This window comes from Myotis lucifugus, unplaced genomic scaffold (genome assembly GCF_000147115.1).
Source record: "Myotis lucifugus unplaced genomic scaffold, Myoluc2.0 scaffold_133, whole genome shotgun sequence".
Taxonomy (NCBI): domain Eukaryota; kingdom Metazoa; phylum Chordata; class Mammalia; order Chiroptera; family Vespertilionidae; genus Myotis; species Myotis lucifugus.
The window spans coordinates 829832-845138 of NW_005871181.1; the positions used below are offsets into that span (position 1 = coordinate 829832).

Below are 15307 nucleotides of genomic sequence, written 5' to 3' on the forward strand. Positions count from 1 at the left end.
TTACAGTTCTTTATACAATGGACTTGTCTAAGGTTCTTCCTGTTTTCCAATCAGTTAAATTTAGAACAATTGTTTCCATCTCTTCTGAGATATGATGTCTAGGAAAGTGAATGCCTCGATGTGGTACCAGGGCCCAGCGAGTCTGTGAAACCCAGAGGCGGCTGGAGTATCACCCAGCTCACTCTGTAGGGTTCCCATGGGCACACAAAGAGCTTTTTCCTTCATGGTCACTCCTTCTATTACAGCAAATCCTGTAATATAAGCTCCAACATTCCTGCCTCCTTAACAGAAAAGATCTCCATGTAGAACATAAAACCCCTCATTTTTAGAGACCCCCCTCTTGTGTTCTTATTTTATAGATCTTTGTGAATTAAACAATTTATGATGATCGTCATAAAAAATGGGAAATACATTGAAACAAAAAGAGAAAAAACTCCCATTCACTTATCATCCACACATAACCACTGTTAACATTCTGGTATATGTCCTTCTAGATTTAATAGAATATTTATAAATCGATTATGCACTTCTATTTTTATTTAAATACATATTACACAATTTTATGTTTCTTTTTTTAATTGATGCATACTGTTATATGGCTTAGAAGCTTGCTTTTATCTTCCCATATAGTAATCTTCTACATTAACTTATGGTGACATGGTTTTCAATTCTGTAGATGAGCCATAATGTATGTACCAGGTTAAGTAATTAAACAAGGAGGCCAGCAGACTGAGGCAGCTCTAAAGCCCCAGCAACCTACATAAGCAAACCCAAATCTAAGCCTGTAAATGCCTAAAGGTTCTGAAATCAAAACGATCAAGACAACCAGTCCAAAAAGCCACACAGACTTTAAGCTTAAGCTATAGACAACAAAGAATTTCCTTTCTTTGCTTCCATGTCTTCTCTATGTAAGTCTTTCCCCTGGCTCCTGTGGGCTGAGGGTTCCTAGCCACTTCCAGTTTAGTGCTACCCCCATGTAATCAATTTTTTGCTCAAGTAAACTCTTAAAATTTGTATTTTGCCTCCATGTATCATCTTATAATCCCATTAGCTATTGATGGAGATCTAGACCCGAGTAAGTCTAATAAAGAATGCCACTTTGGCTGAACCGGTTTGGCTCAGTGGATAGAGCGTCGGCCTGCGGACTCACGGGTCCCGGGTTCGATTCCGGTCAGGGGCATGTACCTTGGTTGCGGGCACATCCCCACTGGGGGGCGTGCAGGAGGCAGCTGATCGATCTCTCTCATCGATGTTTCTGACTCTCTATCCCTCTCCCTTCTTCTCTGTAAAAAAATCAATAAAATATATTTTTAAAAAAAAAGAATGCCACTTTGAATGACTAGCATCCTTAGCCCAGGCTCTGGGCCCATCTGTGAGACTTACTCAATGTGCCACCTCAAAAAACTTCCTTAACCTCTTTGATCTCATCTGTAGAATGGGGGTAATCACAATACTTTCTTCATTGAAGAAACTGAAGATGAAGTTCATTTTGAGGACATTTGCCATTATCTTATCACTCACAGATGTTGAAGAAAGGAAACCTCCCACAGGCCCACCAGGTCAGTGGCATCTGTCCATCAAGGCTGGTCCAGCCCATCAGAGGCTACCAGAGGTGGGCAAACTTTTTGACTCGAGGGCCACAATGGGTTCTTAAACTGGACCGGAGGGCCGGAACAAAAGCATGGATGGAGTGTTTGTGTGAACTAATATAAATTCAAAGTAAACATCATTACATAAAAGGGTACGGCCTTTTTTTTTTTTTTTAGTTTTATTCATTTCAAACGGGCCGGATCCGGCCCGCGGGCCGTAGTTTGCCCACGGCTGGGCTAGACCCTAGTGCTGGCCCATCTGAAGTGTTAGAATCCTATAACCTTGAGGGGTTATTTGCTCACTTCTCTTCTTCCAGGAATAATGACTTTCCAGTTACCCCAGAGGATTGTATATCTAACATTTTCTCAGTATCGTTCCAGTTTTAGTATTTGTGTTACCACCTCAAGGGGTTACCTTCCCGGTGATTACCATGGCCTTCCTTGAAAACACCTTCCAGGGTTTTGCAAACCATCCCAAAGTCTATCCGAAGACCGTCCCGCCTTACTGTCATCCCGTGGCCATATTTCTGGTTCACAGTGCAATTAGGAGAATGCCGTTTGTCACCAAATGTACATTTCATCATCCTGTACACTCAGAGAGTTGAGTTAATATACAACATTATTATAAGTTTGCATCCTGTTCTCCATACTATTAAAATGAAGTGATACTCTAGGTAACTTGATATAGAAGATGATTTTTTAAAAGTAGAACTCGCTGTCTTTTTCCCTGGAATGCATTAACACCCCCACCCTCCTTTGACAGTAGGTGGACATTCCAAATAATACATTTCTGAGGTTGACATTCAACAAGTTTTCCTCTGTGTTCACTAACAAATAGTGGAGAAAGCCAGCTCTGGGTTTCACAGATGGACAAGGGAAGGTGCCCTAGTTTAAAGCTCTGTGAAATGAGTAGGTAAATCAATAATGATAGATAGGTAAATCCATGCTCTGCTTCCTTTTGAATTAAAGTGCAGCATGAAAGTGAATTTCCAGGTGCCTTCAGGAGAAGGCTCACTGTGTATTCTTCCAAACTCAGAGAATTGCTTCTCATCACCTCGTCAGCTGGCCTCCCGTGGGTTTTCTTCTCCCAGAAGGACTGCTGTCTTTCTGCACTTGTTTGGGGCCATGTCCCCCTCGAGGACACGAAGGCAAATGCTCCATTGTCTGACTTGGCCTCAAGTAGAGAGTAAGGGGCAGCTGGTGGATGGGGAGAGGTAGAGAGAAACCACATTCTTTTAAAAATATACATATTTTTTATTGATTTCAGAGAGGAAGGGAGATGGGGAGAGAGAGATAGACACATCAATGATGAGAGAGAATCATTGATCAGCTGCCTCCTGCACGCCCCACACTGGGGATGGAGCTCATAACCCAGGCAAGTGCCCTGACCAGGAATTGCACTATGATGTCCTGGTTCATAGGTCAATGCTCAACCTCTGAGCCATGCCAGCTGGGCAAGAGAAACCACGATCTTTAGGGAAGACAAAACAAAAATAAAATAAAAACCTGAAAATGTATCGCACTACAGTGAGATGAAGTGGGGACGTGCCTCTACACGTGCTGCCTAGAAACTTAACGTTTCTTATAAACAGTCATCAATAGAAGCTGTGACGTCACCTCGATGCTACAAAGTCAGTACATTGCACTTGACCATGAGTCGTGCAAGCATGTGACAGAGAGGTCCTAAAAAATGTCACCAGAACTTGGCTTTGGATTCAACCCCTTTAAACTGAAGATCACTAATTTCTGCGATGCTTTCTTGTTTTCCATTGACAAAAAACAAACCCAGCCCACAATTTCTTTTTAGTACTTTTTAGTAGGCAAACCATGAAATCCAAACAGAAGTCTAAATGAGTGCAGCAGGCCGGCATGGCTTTGAAGCGTCTTGCAATAATATTAGAGGAACTAATGCAGTGGGAGCCAGGGAAGCTTACAAAATGCACCTGGTGAGCAAGCGAGGGTCCCCTCTCCCTCTCCCTCTCCCTCTCCCTCTTGCATTAGGACCACAAGCGGGCTCAGTTCTCTTGCCCAGGGCCACTTCCCCCCACCTATCCTATTACATTAACATTTGTGCTGGCATTCATTTCCTGCTTGTTATCCGGAGTGGGGTTGCCACAGTGAAACTGTGGGGTGGTCCTTCCTGGGTCAGCCCCCCACCTCCTCCTGCTTTGCCTGAACTTGCCTCATCCCCCATACATGGAAGTTAAGTCTGATCAGACTCTTAGACCCAACAGGGGGATTGGACCATTCCTTTGTGAGAGGGTGAAATAAAGGAGGCAGGGAGGGAGCAATGTTATGGCACTCTCTCTACAGTATTTTTTTTTACTGTAAATTTGAAAACCACTATCTGAGTAGACTATTCTAGTCCAAGCACTGGCTCCCACCTCCTCGTCCTCCCTCCACTGCAGTCTCCCGGGTTCTCCTCTTCTCATACTGTTTTTCATTCCAATGACTGGCACAGGGCGCGGAACAAGTAGGCGCCACCTATGGTGTTTTGAACAAAATCAATGCCTGGCACCTCGCAAAGGAAGACAGAATGTTCAATAGGTTTTATGAGCTCTCAGCCCTGTAGGACAATTCTTCAGGGGGAGGAGGCGCTGGGCAGGGGGGCGGGCAGAGGGCAAGGAAAGCCCTGATTATCTCCGAAGGCATCTCGGAGCTTTCAATGACTTTGTCTTGGCCTGGGAAATTACTCACGGGGCTCTGGGCCGCATTGAAATAAATGCCTTTTATGCCCGATGGTGAAAGCAGTCCACAAAAAGGAGGAAGAATAAATCTGTAGCTATTTCATTCTTCTGGAACTGCTGGCTGTTGTTTTCATGAGTCAACGTGACTTCAATAGCACAAAGGAGAAGCGAGGGCTGAGCCCGGTGGAAAGAGTAGAAATGATCACAAGTCACTTCATTTCTTCTCGAGTGGGTCCCTCTCTTCCGTCCCAGCTACCGAGTAAACTTTCTTCCCACTGGGTACAGTGACACTTCCGTGTTGGTGCCTTTTGGCCAAATGTCCCTACAACATCTAAGAAGTCTTGCTCTCTCCATCCTTGTCTCTTTCAAAAGTCAAAGTGAAGGGGGCGGGGGGGATAGTAGGGGGACTGTCCAAATCCAATATGTGAAGCTTGATTGGATTGTATCCCCCCCCCAAAAAAAAAGGCTCAAAACAATGTTTTGTGGACAATTTGGAAATTTTGAATAGGGAGTGGATATTTGATGATATTAAAGAAGTGGTAGTCTTTTTTTTTTTTAATATATTTTATTGATTTTTTTACAGAGAGGAAGGGAGAGAGATAGAGAGTTAGAAACATCGATGAGAGAGAAACATCGATGAGCTGCCTCCTGCACATCTCCTACTGGGGATGTGCCCACAACCCAGGTACATGCCCTTGACTGGAATCGAACCTGGGACCTTTCAGTCTGCAGGCCGATGCGCTATCCACTGAGCCAAACCGGTTTCGGCAGGAAGTGGTAATCTTCTGAGATGTGATAAAGGTATTGTGATTGTGTAGGACAGTGTCTCTTTGCTCTGGCTTGCTTACAGAGCCACACCCCGGAGTGATCTGCCAGGGAGACTTTTTCAAGAATGTTCCTCAGGATGAAAGTCTATCCATGACATAGCTTTCCCAGTAGCACCTTTCATGCTTTAATTCTAAAGCTGGTATTACTTGGTGGTGCCATGTTAGCAAGACTCCTGGGACCTTGGTATGATAAGGTGGAGATAGTATTGGCTGCCCAGCTCATCTCATGTGTCAGCTATTGATGAAATGAGAGACGCAGGCATGTTTGACCTGAAATCTGCCCAACACACACACACACACACACACACACACACACACACCTTGAATGTTGACTTACTCAGCTGTCTCGGTCATCGTAAGTAGAGTTTGTCATTTCATATGGGCACCTTTCTAATATCACATTCATCCTGTTCAATTTGATTTAGAAAAGTTTCTGGACTTTAAAATGCATCTCTGTGAAATATTCACGACGTTTATTGGTTCTCATTTTTCTTTCCTGACCATGTTTCACATTTTCTTACCCCCTTCATAGTCCTGGAGTGTTCCCACAATGACCTCTAGCAGGGAGAGCAATGATGTGTGTGTCCATTTTGGAGTTGAGGAAGAGCGGGAGGGGTTTCCCACCCTGCCCAGGGTCACGGAACCCTGCGTAGTGGTGGGGCGGGTCCTAAGAGCCCCTCGGTTCTCTCCCTCCTTCTGCTGCAGGCTCTCTTGCCGGCCTTCCCTACATGTGCACAAATCAGCAAGCTGGTCCTGTCACTTTTCCAAGAGCACTTGTGATTTCGTCAGGGGCAGGGTGGGGACATACCATGAGATTTCTTTTACAGCAGCTGGATTGGATCTCTGGGGGCCCCGTTGCCAGAGCTCGCCCCTCTCTTGCTGTGTGGGGTTGTGTAATACTTCTCTTCAGCCCCACACCCAAACACCAGCTGGGTGGGGGGAGGAGTGGGAAGAGGGTGGGCGGTATGGAAGCCCGGCCAAGGCCAAGACAGTGTCAAATAACAAAACTCAGTGGCGCAACCACGGTACTATAGGCAAGAAACCTGTTGGACTGTCTTTAACGCAACCTCATAGTCTATATCATTTTAGAAGAGGCATTCCTATGAATACTCTGTTGGCCTACACTTGGTTTGGATGTGATGGGGTTGGTTCCTTTTCTATTATTTCCAAATCGGTTTATTTTAATAACATGTTTGCCATTGTGTAAACAAGGCATTTATGATTATAGGCTCTTGTTTATCTGAGTATAAATATGGAGTTTCTTACCCATTGTAGGTGGTCAGTAGATGTTTCTGGATGATGATGATAACTAATTTTGCGAACTATTTTATTATTCCATTTGATTGTGATGAAAATGTTTAAATTTAGTGCTGCTTATGGGGTGGGCTTCTAAAAACCATGTAGCTACAGTGACAGTACCTGTGACTTGTGGTTGAATGACCTACGGTGGTTGAATATTAGAACACCCATCTGTTCTTTATTGACCAAATATCGGTAACTTGAATCAGAAAGTACCAAAAATTATTGTCTTTGTGAAGATCGGTTTTTCCTTAATTCTCACTGGTTTCAACATTCACCATGTCCTTCTCACATCTCTGCCTCCTTCCAAATCCTCCTTCCAAACACATAATCATTTGAATGTGACTTAACCTTCAAAGACGACAATGTCCTTTGTAAAACAATTAGTGCTTTTGATAATATGAATCTCCAACTCCAGTCTGTTTTATCAACATTTACAATATTGGTTTTTGATAAAGTTAAACATATTTGTAATTATGTATATCTAACCTCATGCAGGTGCCTTTAAACTATAGGCTTTACTTTCTGATCACAGAATTCTAAAGTATAAACCAGATTATCTATCAAAATAACAAGTAATGAGTGGGAAAATCATGATAGGCCTTAGAAATCCAAGTCAAATAATGATCATGATGTCTTATATTTTTCAGACAAATCTTATTTGTCTTTATTATTTATTAAAAAGATGTTTTGATTTTCATGGACAGTCTCAATGGTATATCAGTTCATCAAAAGGCTTATAAGAATCTAGTTTATAAAACTCAAAGTCCTCCACAGTCCAGTGTGAACATAGTTTTGCCAGTTTTCCCTCTAAAACCTCCTGTACCGTGGCTCTTTCTGCTTTACTGTCCTTATATAACTTCCTCCCCACAGGCCTCGCAGTTTTCTTCCTAAATGCTTTCACTCACCCCATTCATTTTACCTGGAAGACATTCCCACTTCTTTCTTATCAAACGTTATTCATCATTCAAAGTCCAAACCACATCCCACCTTGATCCCGAAGACTTCCTAGGACATCAAAGCTCTCTCTTGCAGTTCCCAGTATCCTTATTATTTACCCCCAATGTTTTCATACTAATTTCCAAGGGTTCAGGGATTTCCAAAATTGCCTCAAACACTTATTCTCGGGGATGGCAAAACCTGAGTGCTTAGAAACCCTAGGCATCAAAACTCACGTCCATCGCCAAGAGTTGCCAAATTGTTCCTCCTGGAAAGAGCCCAGCCTTAGTACTGGAATTACACTTAACGCTAATCTATTTGGAACCCATTTTATCAACTAGAACCACAAGTGAAATGTGTAGAGTCGGGGAATTTTAACTGTAGTAATCACACTGTTTTGAAAGTTTTGGAATGGCACAAGACTACAAGTAAACAGAGCTGAACCACCATGAATTTTCTCCTTTAGTCATCCTCGGTCTGCTCCATCCTGTTCTCATACACCCCTGTTACCAGTCATCATGTATTTTTTTGCAGGACTATCACATAACAATATTAAGCTGGATGCTGTCGATCTGTTAGAAGTCTTTGGTGGCAAGCAACAGGGACCAAGTCGGTCTAACAGTGGTTCTCAACCTTCCTAATGCCGCAACCCTTTAATACAGTTCCTCATGTTGTGGTGACCCCCAACCATAAAATTATTTTCGTTGCTACTTCATAACTGTAATTTTGCCACTGCTATGAATCGTAATGTAAATATCTGATATGCAGGATGTATTTTCATTGTTCGCCACCCACATGTTGAGAACCGCTGGAGCAAATGAGAATTTGCTAGAAAGATGAGGTCACATACCTGGAGAGAAAAACCACACAAACAAACTAAAAAAGGGACAGACGAGTCTTTCTGCCTTTCCATACACTGTTGTCTGTGTCCACGGGTCAGGCATATCTGTTTTTTGGCTCATCTTTTCACTTTCTTTTATCCAATCCCTCACCCCTCCCCTCTGCCATATCTCTATCAGTCTGTTCCCTGTCTCCATGCCTGTGGTTCTGTCTTGCTCATCAGTTTATTGTCATTGGGCACCACCACTGGGTTGAGATAGCTCCAATCACTTTTTTTAATCCTTGTGTCACTCCATTCTTCAACCTCACGAGTAACAATTCAGTTGGATCACCATGGGTCATAAGCTCGGCCCTGAATATTCTGACTGATGGTCTCACAAAGTCAGCACTCGGTGGCAGAGAAATCATACTCCAGATTCAAATAGGGGTACCCCCGTCACAGAGAGAACGGATGCTGGGCAGGAGACATGACACTAACAAATGATCACCACGTCTTGGAATATTTTCTAGCTAAAGAAGCTGACAGATAAGTAGAATACATTGACGAGAAGAAAGGCCCAAAAGCCCTTTTGAAAATGTTATTATTATTTTTTTTATTATTTATTGCTTAAAGTATTACAAAGAGTATTACATGTCTCCTTTTTTCCACTGCCCTTGACAATCCCCTGGCCTCCCCTACCCCCCAGTGTCTTATGGAAAATGTTATTATTTATATATTTTTTAATTTGCTGAGACAGTAACTTTCTTTTGGGGGGGGCGGGTAAGAGGGTACCCAGCTGGCCTATGAGAATGCCCTTCTCTGACCCAATGTCTGAGCTCTTTGAAGGCCTAGCTAGCTATCTCTGCTTGCGTGTAACCCACCTAAACTTCTGGTTGCCTCTTCTTCCTCTGCAGCAGGCTGGACTTACCGTTCCCCTTCCATTAACCTTTTAGTTCAGCTGCTTCTTGTGTCTGTCATCAGCTCCAGGAGATGCTGATTACGTCGGGAGCCTCTGGAAGAGGGGATGAGACAGAGAAGCACCAGGAGATAAGGAGACCAACGAGGAAAAGATTAAAAACCTCTCAGCACTAAGTACTCCCAGGGCAGGGTCCTTCTGCAAACCTTCGCAATTGTTGGCTTTGGACGGGGGAGGATGAATCAGTTTAGATAACTCAGGAATGGGCTTGAACCTTTGCCCAGACCTCAGAATGAACCACTGAAAAAACCTCCCCGCCTTCCCAAATTAAGACATTGAGAAAAACATTGAAAGTGAGTTTCCCTTCCTCTCCCATCCCCGAATCCCTAGGGGATGGTTGGGACCACAAGGCAATTTATTCATAATAATGGATTAGATTTTCAGTACATATTCCCCTGTGGCCATTTTGATGTGTCACAAATGCATTACAAATGTTAAGTACTGCAATTAATCTCCCCAAAAAGGGAGGGAGGGGAGGTCTGCCAGCTGTAGATTCTAGTGATTTCATTTGGTTAAGCGTTTGTTATTATTTTCAGCTTTAGGATGTGTTTCCCCAGAAAGTCAGCCAGTCATCAAATATTAATTGAGTGCGTATTATTTGCCAAGCTCTGAACTTGGCACAGGGTGAGGCATATAAACCACAGTGCTGCCCTCCTAGAGTTTCTAGAAAAGTTCATACACCAACTAAGCTCATGTGTACATGTACCCAGATTCATTTACTTAAACATCTAGCCACTGAATAGAATACAGAACCCATGTCCTCTTCATATTAGTGTTCTATAGGCAGGGCAGTACAGTGGAGGGATTATGAAGTCCAAAGTTATTTTAAAAAATATGTTCTTATTGATTTCAGAGAGAGGAAGGGAGAAGGAGAGAGAGATAGAAACATCAATGTGAGAATCATCTATTGGCTTCCTCCTGCACTCCCCCTACTGGGGATTGAATCCTCCACCCAGGCATGTTCCCTGACCGGGAATCCAATGGGTGACCTCCTGGTTCATGGGTCAACACTCAACCACTGAGCCACGTCCGCTGGGCTAAATAGTTATTTTTTGCATTAACTCATTGATGGCCCAATTCTTTCCTCCAAGACCAGGAACTATTGCCATTATTGCTGTTACTGCTCTTAGAATTAATGGGAGTTTAATGAGGTGACACTTTCAACTTTTCACCCTCATTTGACTTGAGAATCAGCATACTGGCGGTATCCATCCTGACCTGCCTTCACGGAGCTAAAATAGTTATGAATGATATCTGAAGGAGCTTGAAACTGTGCCAGACCCCAGAGGATGGCTTTTGGCAGTCAGTGCTCACACCTCTCATTTCCTAGTCCAAACGTTGGAGGCAAGCAACTATCTGTTGTTCGGATGCGATCCAACTACTCACATTCTTCCGGACTCTGCTCAGACACTGTTCCTCTCAGCACCTATCTCATCTCATTCAAAAGAGGAAACGTCTCTATAAACTGCTACCAAATGGGAGGAAGCTTAGGTTCCTAGCTTAAGAAGCTATTATCTGTGACCTTATTTATATTCTGGGGAAATCGAGGTGACTGAATTGATCTCTATCTCCGTGAAGGGTTGTAGGGGAGGTCATTCCAGGAAGTTTTGTTGGTTGGTTGGTTGGTTGGTTGGTTGGTTTATAAATTCTACAAGCTTCTAGAGCTCTGTCGTAGTTGGTATTTTGGGTTCCTCCTTCAGATCTTACCTGTAACGCTTCAAAAAGCTGACCAAATGCCAATGACAAAGCCAACATTTGATTTGATTCAAATGCCTAAGTTTTATTTAAGGAATTTTAGTGACTTTATTACCACTTCAGTTCCCTAATGTATTGAGCACCTGCTGTTGAATTCACTGCTGTGGCTCCAGGACAGAGAGGAAATACATTGACTACTGTTCATTGGTAAATGTGAGAAAGACCTATGAACATAGTGATTCATCCTGTTGGCAGAAATCTAACTTCTTTATCTAAAAGAAATGGAACAAAGCAACAGATTTATTGGGAAGTGCTAGGTAATAAGACAGGCAGGACAATTAAGGTAAAACATAGGCATTCTAGAATTTGTGGCCAACCTCTTTTCAATCCATTTGAGCTTTTACAAAAGATGCGGGGGAGCCTTTGAGTTCATGGAGCTCCTGCTTTCTGTCTGGCAAAAATCCTGGAGGCAAAGGAATAATATGGGTTTCAGTTCAGAAAATCGAGAGCAGGAAGACAATAAATTTAGGAAAATATGATATCTCATCCAAGTGCCCTGTCCCACTAGCAGTTGATAGAACGTGAACCAGAACTCTGTCTTCTGATGGTTAAGTCTGATGGTCTTTTCACTATGTGACTCTTTTTAGCCAAATATTTTTCCTTAGATAATACAAAAGTAAACTCTGGCCCAGCTGATGTGGCTCATTGGTTGAACGTCGACCTATGAACCAGGAGGTCACGGTTTGATTCCCAGTCAGGGCACATGCCTGGGTTGCAGGCTCGATCCCCAGTAGGGAGCATGCAGGAGGCAGCTGATCAATGATTCTCTCTCATCATTGATGATGTTTCTATCTCTCTCTCTCCTCTCCCTTCCTCTCTGAAATCAATAAAAATATATATTAAATAAAGTTAATTCCGTCACTCTCCTTTCTGAATTTCTAATCAATGGACTCCAAGAGAAAGATGTTTTGCTCTTTGGGGAAATGTATCCTTGAGAGGGCCAGAGTATTTAAAGGCCTATCAAGGCCGTCAGATGACTTGATGTAGGATTCAGAAAATGGACTTTCCTGAACCACCTCACTGAATGTGTTCACATTAACCCACTGTTTCTGCTCGTAGACAGCTGAGCTCCTATTGCCACGATCTCTGCAAATGGCCTTGATCTTTGGCTCAAGGACCAGTCCAAACTAGGAACCAGATAGAGGGGGACAGAAACACCCCAGGAAGCTGGAGACTTTGACTGAGCTCAGAAGACAAAGTTAGAGGCCATCATGAGGAATTCATACAGACCTTCTAGCCTAAGTTTGATGAGTTCTTCATGTATTTTGGAAATTAAACCTTTGTCCAAGCTACTGTTTGCAGACATCATCCCCCATCTGGTTAGCTGCCTCTTGGTTCTGTTGTCAGTTTCTTTTGCTGTGCAGAAGCTTTTTAGTCCCACTCACTTATTTTTTATTTTTGCCTTTACTTCCCTTGTCTTGGGGTCAAGTTCATAAAATGTTCTCTATGACCAAGGTCCATAATTTTGGTACCTATTTTCTTCTATGTAGTTTCTTATTGTTTTGGATAATTATTTTTTTAAGTGTTTTCAAGATGGTGGCACTTTATTTCAATCCCTACAACCCCCAACCCCCAGGACAGAAGATAAATATCTTAGGCCTTTTTTGGTTATCCAAGGGTCAAAGACAGAGTAACAATTCAAATGGAGGTCTCCCCACACCCAAGGATATGCCCTTGACAATACTCTCTCGTGTGTTTCTTCCTTTTGACTATCTTGGGCCAGAAGGCATTTTGGTGGAAACTTGTTAGAATTCCTTGTGGTTAAGGTTTGCTGTGTTGTCCTTGTGGTTAAGGTTTGCTGTGTTGTCCTTGTGGTTAAGGTTTGCTGTGTGGAAGCTGTGTTGTCCTGGTTGCCTGAGTTTCTGGGAGAGGAGCGACCCTGAGAACAAAACGCATGCAGCTGTCGGAGCTGTAAGCCCCGGAATAGGCCAACGATTTTACAGTTCAAGACCAGATGTGATCCAACGTGTCGACAAAACGCAGGGTCACCAGGTCAAGTGCCGACTTTCCAGATCAATTTTGAAACTGTCTCCGCTGATTAGGGCAATGGACGCAGCCATACATTCTTGGGGAAGGTATTGATCAGGGAACAGACGCTAAGGTAATTTATCCCAGCTTAGAAAAATGGTCCACGAGGTATTCTGCCTGATTCATCTCTCTCTCTCTCTTTCTTTTTTTATTCTGCATATTTGAAAGCCTTTTGGAGGGGAACTGTGGGAATCATCTTCTCCGGAACACTGGCAGATCTTTCCTAATTCCATTAATGGAAGCTGGATGCCAGGTCAGAACGCTTGGTTAAATATTATCCTAACTGGTGCCTTTGTTTCCAGAATTCCACTGGCAGGGAGATTAGAACCCGGTTTTCTGCAAACATGTGTAGAGGGAAGGAGGCCTTCTGTTTTTCTTCCTCCTGGCTGTTATCTGGGAGGTTCTGGTCTCAGAGCAGTTGCTGAGTTGTGCTGTCCTGCATGAAAGAAGACTGGGAGGTAAATCCCAGCTTCTCTTCCCAGAGTCCCAGCAAAGTGCTGCGGTTCTGGAGACCTTCCCGGGCTCATTCTTTTCCAAACGAGGCATCCTGAGGTTCAGCCTATAGTATAAAATTACTCCAATTCCAGTTTCCCTTCCAGAAAATGGAGAGAGCGGGAAATATGTCGCATTGCTGAGTAGGCACATGCCATTGCTCCCTCCAAATACGGAGTGCACGTGGGCGTCTAAGTACCAGCCAGTCATCTCGCGTGGTTTCCATCTCCACTCTGCACACCTGGAGGGGATGGCGCACAAAACGGGGTTCCCTGGTCCTAGAAAGAGTGGATGAGACCTGAACTGGCTGGCTCTTGGGAGGAAGAACCAAGCACGTTCGTTTTGAATTCCTTTATGAGAGATTTCCCGGGGGAAAAAGCAATGGGTAACTAACTTCCATTCTAAAGTTCTTTTATGGATGCCAATGGGGCTCTCGCTTCATTCTTCTATGACATTCATTTGCACAGCAGACACAAAATAACGGTTAAATTTTTTAGTAAGAAGAAAATGATACCTCTTCTTTAGCATCTTCCTACTCATTTTACTGAGAATGTTTTCTCATATGATCCAGGATCTAGTTCTTCATGAGCCAACGTGAACGCAGGATGAATGTGAAGAGCAGTTCAAGGTTGACATTTGAATCCTGTGTACGTACCATTGGCATGAAGGGTGTACAAGGGATGTACAAGGTCAAAGGGACTCATGCTTTACTTGGCATTATGCCCTCACTCTTACACCCAGAACACACTTTCCACAAACATGGAGTCTGCAGAATACTGAGAATTCCACAGTATTCCCAGTTCCTTACCTCTTAATTCAGACAGATACATACACAGAGAGGTATAACATGATGTGATAAGTATCTATGATAGTATTGGGATAAACAGGGACCCTCAGTGAGCACCGGGCCAGCAGCTCAGCCTGAGGATGTCAGGATTGCTTAATCCAGAAGGTGCATCTAAATGAGCTCCTGGATAGTGAATAGTGGTTTACCCAGCAGAGAGAGAGAGGAGGGTGTGGCAGGATTTGAAGATGACCCCAGTGACCTTTGCTCTTGTATAATCTCCTCCCATTAAGTGTGGGTAGAACTTGTGACTAAAATGAGATATGACTCCCATGATTGTATTATTGGCAAAAGGGACTTTGCAGATATAATCAAGGTCCCGATCAGTTGCAGTAATCAAAAGATTATCTGGGTGGGCCTGATGGAATCACCTGAGCCTTTAAAGGGGATTGGGACTTTTCTGAAATCAGAGCATTTAGAAGGGCCTGTGGAGGGGGCCATGTGTCAGGGACCTGAGAGAAGCTTCTAGAACAGGGGTGGGCAAACTTTTTGACTCGAGGGCCACAATGGGTTCTTAAACTGGACCGGAGGGCCGGAACAAAAGCATGGATGGAGTGTTTGTGTGAACTAATATAAATTCAAAGTAAACATCATTACATAAAAGGGTACGGTCTTTTTTTTTTTTTTTTTTTTAGTTTTATTCATTTCAAACGGGCCGGATCCGGGCCGCGGGCCGTAGTTTGCCCACGGCTGTTCTAGAAGCTGCTAGATAACGGCCAGAAGGACCAAAGAAACCTGGGTTCTCTGCTACAAGGAAGTTAATTTTACCAACAACCATAAACTAAAAACCTATCAAGTTGCTCACATGAAAATAAATGGGTGTAAGCAAAATTATACACAGGGTATAACAGTGGTTTAATTCCTTTTGTGCATGAATATACATTCTGTGTTCACAGCATAGCAGTTTGGCTGATTCATGACACTATTTTAAGGTAAAGTAGATAAAGAATACATAAAGTGGAACTCCATCATTCATCTTATCTAATCCTCTGCCTGTAGACAGAAATGTTATTAATCTCCATGAAGTAATAAGAGGTGGAGGAGGCCAACT

The 15307-nt window shown here is 43.2% G+C and overlaps 1 long non-coding RNA gene across 1 annotated transcript in view; it reads left to right on the forward strand.

The window, feature by feature from the left end:
* The window catches only part of LOC102431275, a 200250-nt gene that overhangs the window by 181547 nt on the left and 3396 nt on the right, over positions 1-15307 (forward strand). The window lies entirely within an intron of this gene.